The sequence below is a fragment of the Ovis canadensis genome, chromosome 18 (genome assembly GCF_042477335.2).
Source record: "Ovis canadensis isolate MfBH-ARS-UI-01 breed Bighorn chromosome 18, ARS-UI_OviCan_v2, whole genome shotgun sequence".
NCBI lineage: Eukaryota > Metazoa > Chordata > Mammalia > Artiodactyla > Bovidae > Ovis > Ovis canadensis.
In genome coordinates, this window is record NC_091262.1 from 3,809,773 (window position 1) to 3,816,444 (window position 6,672).

The following is a 6,672-nucleotide window of genomic DNA, read 5'->3' on the forward strand; positions in this document are numbered from 1 at the left end:
ACTTCCAAAGGGTCCTTCACACCATTGCTGCAACTCAAGAAGTTCCCCGACATACCCGTCTCCACTCGATAGGAAGCACGTGGTGTCCCGCACACATCCAGGGGAGCCCCGTTTCCGCCTCCTAGCTCGAGATGAGGGATCCTTTCCCTGTTTCGTAGGGAAAGAATTCCCGGCGTTCCCGTCGCATCTCAAGAGGAGGCGCTCTCCACAGGAAAGGCGAGAGGAACTCCAGGGTCGTGCCACCATTCCAAGAGTCCCCCAGATGTGTCAGTCCATTCCAGAGGAACCTGTTTTCCCTGCACTGCCTTGACGTTCAAGCCGAGGATCGACTCCCACCACGTGTGCACGTGGGACAGCCCTGTGGGAAAGCCTCGTGGGAAAGCCTCGTGGGAAAGACTCGAGGGAAAACCATAGATCCTTTGATCCACGCGGCGGACTGCGTGACACTGCTGCTACCGCTCTGGAGGAAAGCGCAAGTGCATGCCCGCATTCGAGACGAGGACTGACTCCCCTGGGGAGACTCCAGAAGTACCCCAAGATCCATGTCAGCACTGGAGAGGAATCCTCAGGTTCCGGCCCCGACTCCACACAAGGTCTTAGGCCCCGGCATCGACGGGAGAGGAATCCCGAGAGGCCCCCGAGGAACTCGCATGGGGACTGGCCTTTCCTGAGGCCACCAGAGCGGGTCCCTGAGGTCCCCGTCGTAAGTCGAGAGCACCTGCCGCAACTCGAGAAAATCCAGGAGGTTTTGCCCTCCAGGCGAGATGAGCCCATTTACGCTGAGGCTTCTCGAGGCCAATCACGTCTAACCACTGGAACTTCCAAAGGGTCCTTCACACCCTTGCTGCAACTCAAGAAGTTCCCCGACATACCCGTCTCCACTCGAGAGGAAGCACGTGGGGTCCCGCACACATCCAGGGGAGCCCCGTTTCCGCCTCCTAGCTCGAGATGAGGGATCCTTTCCCTGTTTCGTAGGGAAAGAATTCCCGGCGTTCCCGTCGCATCTCAAGAGGAGGCGCTCTCCACAGGAAAGGCGAGAGGAACTTCAGGGTCGTGCCACCATTCCAAGAGTCCCCCAGATGTGTCAGTCCATTCCAGAGGAACCTGTTTTCCCTGCACTGCCTTGACGTTCAAGCCGAGGATCGACTCCCAACACGTGTGCACGTGGGTCAGCCCTGTGGGAAAGCCTCGTGGGAAAGACTCGAGGGAAAACCATACATCCTTTGATCCACGCGGCGGACTGCGTGACACTGCTGCTACCGCTCTGGAGGAAAGCGCAAGTGCATGCCCGCATTCGAGACGAGGACTGAACCCCTGGGGAGACTCCAGAAGTACCCCAAGATCCATGTCAGCACTGGAGAGGAATCCTCAGGTTCCGGCCCCGACTCCACACAAGGTCATAGGCCCCGGCATCGACGGGAGAGGAATCCCGAGAGGCCCCCGAGGAACTCGCATGGGGACTGGCCTTTCCTGAGGCCACCAGAGCGGGTCCCTGAGGTCCCCGTCGTAAGTCGAGAGCACCTGCCGCAACTCGAGAAAATCCAGGAGGTTTTGCCCTCCAGGCGAGATGAGGCCCATTTACGCTGAGGCTTCTCGAGGCCAATCACATCTAACCACTGGAACTTCCAAAGGGTCCTTCACACCCTTGCTGCAACTCAAGAAGTTCCCCGACATACCCGTCTCCACTCGAGAGGAAGCACGTGGGGTCCCGCACACATCCAGGGGAGCCCCGTTTCCGCCTCCTAGCTCGAGATGAGGGATCCTTTCCCTGTTTCGTAGGGAAAGAATTCCCGGCGTTGCCGTCGCATCTCAAGAGGAGGCGCTCTCCTCAGGAAAGGCGAGAGGAACTCCAGGGTCGTGACACCATTCCAAGAGTCCCCCAGATGTGTCAGTCCATTCCAGAGGAACCTGTTTTCCCTGCACTGCCTTGACGTTCAAGCCGAGGATCGACTCCCACCACGTGTGCACGTGGGACAGCCCTGTGGGAAAGCCTCGTGGGAAAGCCTCGTGGGAAAGACTCGAGGGAAAACCATAGATCCTTTGATCCACGCGGCGGACTGCGTGACACTGCTGCTACCGCTCTGGAGGAAAGCGCATGTGCATGCCCGCATTCGAGACGAGGACTGACTCCCCTGGGGAGACTCCAGAAGTACCCCAAGATCCATGTCAGCACTGGAGAGGAATCCTCAGGTTCCGGCCCCGACTCCACACAAGGTCTTAGACCCCGGCATCGACGGGAGAGGAATCCCGAGAGGCCCCCGAGGAACTCGCATGGGGACTGGCCTTTCCTGAGGCCACCAGAGCGGGTCCCTGGGGTCCCCGTCGTAAGTCGAGAGCACCTGCCGCAACTCGAGAAAATCCAGGAGGTTTTGCCCTCCAGGCGAGATGAGGCCCATTTCCGCTGAGGCTTCTCGAGGCCAATCACATCTAACCACTGGAACTTCCAAAGGGTCCTTCACACCATTGCTGCAACTCAAGAAGTTACCCGACATACCCGTCTCCAATCGAGAGGAACCACGTGGGGTCCCGCACACATCCAGGGGAGCCCCGTTTCCGCCTCCTAGCTCGAGATGAGGGATCCTTTCCCTGTTTCGTAGGGAAAGAATTCCCGGCGTTCCGGTCGCATTTCAAGAGGAGGCGCTCTCCACAGGAAAGGCGAGAGGAACTCCAGGGTCGTGCCACCATTCCAAGAGTCCCCCAGATGTGCCAGTCCATTCCAGAGGAACCTGTTTTCCCTGCACTGCCTTGACGTTCAAGCCGAGGATCGACTCCCACCACGTGTGCACGTGGGACAGCCCTGTGGGAAAGCCTCGTGGGAAAGCCTCGTGGGAAAGACTCGAGGGAAAAGCATAGATCCTTTGATCCACGCGGCGGACTGCGTGACACTGCTGCTACCGCTCTGGAGGAAAGCGCAAGTGCATGCCCGCATTCGAGACGAGGACTGACTCCCCTGGGGAGACTCCAGAAGTACCCCAAGATCCATGTCAGCACTGGAGAGGAATCCTCAGGTTCCGGCCCCGACTCCACACAAGGTCTTAGGCCCCGTCATCGAAGGGAGAGGAATCCCGAGACGCCCCCGAGGAACTCGCATGGGGACTGGCCTTTCCTGAGGCCAGCAGAGCGGGTCCCTGAGGTCCCCGTCGTAAGTCGAGAGCACCTGCCGCAACTCGAGAAAATCCAGGATGTTTTGCCCTCCAGGCGAGATGAGGCCCATTTCCGCTGAGGCTTCTCGAGGCCAATCACATGTAACCACTGGAACTTCCAAAGGGTCCTTCACACCCTTGCTTCAACTCAAGAAGTTCCCCGACATACCCGTCTCCACTCGAGAGGAAGCACGTGGGGTCCCGCACACATCCAGGGGAGCCCCGTTTCCGCCTCCTAGCTCGAGATGAGGGATCCTTTCCCTGTTTCGTAGGGAAAGAATTCCCGGCGTTGCCGTCGCATCTCAAGAGGAGGCGCTCTCCACAGGAAAGGCGAGAGGAACTCCAGGGTCGTGCCACCATTCCAAGAGTCCCCCAGATGTGTCAGTCCATTCCAGAGGAACCTGTTTTCCCTGCACTGCCATGACGTTCAAGCCGAGGATCGACTCCCACCACGTGTGCACGTGGGTCAGCCCTGTGGGAAAGCCTCGTGGGAAAGCCTCGTGGGAAAGACTCGAGGGAAAACCATACATCCTTTGATCCACGCGGCGGACTGCGTGACACTGCTGCTACCGCTCTGGAGGAAAGCGCAAGTGCATGCCCGCATTCGAGACGAGGACTGAACCCCTGGGGAGACTCCAGAAGTACCCCAAGATCCATGTCAGCACTGGAGAGGAATCCTCAGGTTCCGGCCCCGACTCCACACAAGGTCATAGGCCCCGGCATCGACGGGAGAGGAATCCCGAGAGGCCCCCGAGGAACTCGCATGGGGACTGGCCTTTCCTGAGGCCACCAGAGCGGGTCCCTGAGGTCCCCGTCGTAAGTCGAGAGCACCTGCCGCAACTCGAGAAAATCCAGGAGGTTTTGCCCTCCAGGCGAGATGAGGCCCATTTACGCTGAGGCTTCTCGAGGCCAATCACGTCTAACCACTGGAACTTCCAAAGGGTCCTTCACACCCTTGCTGCAACTCAAGAAGTTCCCCGACATACCCGTCTCCACTCGAGAGGAAGCACGTGGGGTCCCGCACACATCCAGGGGAGCCCCGTTTCCGCCTCCTAGCTCGAGATGAGGGATCCTTTCCCTGTTTCGTAGGGAAAGAATTCCCGGCGTTGCCGTCGCATCTCAAGAGGAGGCGCTCTCCTCAGGAAAGGCGAGAGGAACTCCAGGGTCGTGACACCATTCCAAGAGTCCCCCAGATGTGTCAGTCCATTCCAGAGGAACCTGTTTTCCCTGCACTGCCTTGACGTTCAAGCCGAGGATCGACTCCCACCACGTGTGCACGTGGGACAGCCCTGTGGGAAAGCCTCGTGGGAAAGCCTCGTGGGAAAGACTCGAGGGAAAACCATACATCCTTTGATCCACGCGGCGGACTGTGTGACACTGCTGCTACCGCTCTGGAGGAAAGCGCAAGTGCATGCCCGCATTCGAGACGAGGACTGACTCCCCTGGGGAGACTCCAGAAATACCCCAAGATCCATGTCAGCACTGGAGAGGAATCCTCAGGTTCCGGCCCCGACTCCACACAAGGTCTTAGGCCCCGGCATCGACGGGAGAGGAATCCCGAGAGGCCCCCGAGGAACTCGCATGGGGACTGGCCTTTCCTGAGGCCAAAAGTGCGGGTCCCTGTGGTCCCCGTCGTAAGTCGAGAGCACCTGCCGCAACTCGAGAAAATCCAGGAGGTTTTGCCCTCCAGGCGAGATGAGGCCCATTTCCGCTGAGGCTTCTCGAGGCCAATCACGTCTAACCACTGCAACTTCCAAAGGGTCCTTCACACCATTGCTGCAACTCAAGAAGTTCCCCAACATACCCGTCTCCACTCGAGAGGATGCACGTGGGGTCCCGCACACATCCAGGGGAGCCCCGTTTCCGCCTCCTAGCTCGAGATGAGGGATCCTTTCCCTGTTTCGTAGGGAAAGAATTCCCGGCGTTGCCGTCGCATCTCAAGAGGAGGCGCTCTCCTCAGGAAAGGCGAGAGGAACTCCAGGGTCGTGACACCATTCCAAGAGTCCCCCAGATGTGTCAGTCCATTCCAGAGGAACCTGTTTTCCCTGCACTGCCTTGACGTTCAAGCCGAGGATCGACTCCCACCACGTGTGCACGTGGGACAGCCCTGTGGGAAAGCCTCGTGGGAAAGCCTCGTGGGAAAGACTCGAGGGAAAACCATAGATCCTTTGATCCACGCAGCGGACTGCGTGACACTGCTGCTACCGCTCTGGAGGAAAGCGCAAGTGCATGCCCGCATTCGAGACGAGGACTGACTCCCCTGGGGAGACTCCAGAAGTACCCCAAGATCCATGTCAGCACTGGAGAGGAATCCTCAGGTTCCGGCCCCGACTCCACACAAGGTCTTAGGCCCCGGCATCGACGGGAGAGGAATCCCGAGAGGCCCCCGAGGAACTCGCATGGGGACTGGCCTTTCCTGAGGCCACCAGAGCGGGTCCCTGAGGTCCCCGTCGTAAGTCGAGAGCACCTGCCGCAACTCGAGAAAATCCAGGAGGTTTTGCCCTCCAGGCGAGATGAGCCCATTTACGCTGAGGCTTCTCGAGGCCAATCACGTCTAACCACTGGAACTTCCAAAGGGTCCTTCACACCCTTGCTGCAACTCAAGAAGTTCCCCGACATACCCGTCTCCACTCGAGAGGAAGCACGTGGGGTCCCGCACACATCCAGGGGAGCCCCGTTTCCGCCTCCTAGCTCGAGATGAGGGATCCTTTCCCTGTTTCGTAGGGAAAGAATTCCCGGCGTTCCCGTCGCATCTCAAGAGGAGGCGCTCTCCACAGGAAAGGCGAGAGGAACTTCAGGGTCGTGCCACCATTCCAAGAGTCCCCCAGATGTGTCAGTCCATTCCAGAGGAACCTGTTTTCCCTGCACTGCCTTGACGTTCAAGCCGAGGATCGACTCCCAACACGTGTGCACGTGGGTCAGCCCTGTGGGAAAGCCTCGTGGGAAAGACTCGAGGGAAAACCATAGATCCTTTGATCCACGCGGCGGACTGCGTGACACTGCTGCTACCGCTCTGGAGGAAAGCGCAAGTGCATGCCCGCATTCGAGACGAGGACTGAACCCCTGGGGAGACTCCAGAAGTACCCCAAGATCCATGTCAGCACTGGAGAGGAATCCTCAGGTTCCGGCCCCGACTCCACACAAGGTCATAGGCCCCGGCATCGACGGGAGAGGAATCCCGAGAGGCCCCCGAGGAACTCGCATGGGGACTGGCCTTTCCTGAGGCCACCAGAGCGGGTCCCTGAGGTCCCCGTCGTAAGTCGAGAGCACCTGCCGCAACTCGAGAAAATCCAGGAGGTTTTGCCCTCCAGGCGAGATGAGGCCCATTTACGCTGAGGCTTCTCGAGGCCAATCACATCTAACCACTGGAACTTCCAAAGGGTCCTTCACACCCTTGCTGCAACTCAAGAAGTTCCCCGACATACCCGTCTCCACTCGAGAGGAAGCACGTGGGGTCCCGCACACATCCAGGGGAGCCCCGTTTCCGCCTCCTAGCTCGAGATGAGGGATCCTTTCCCTGTTTCGTAGG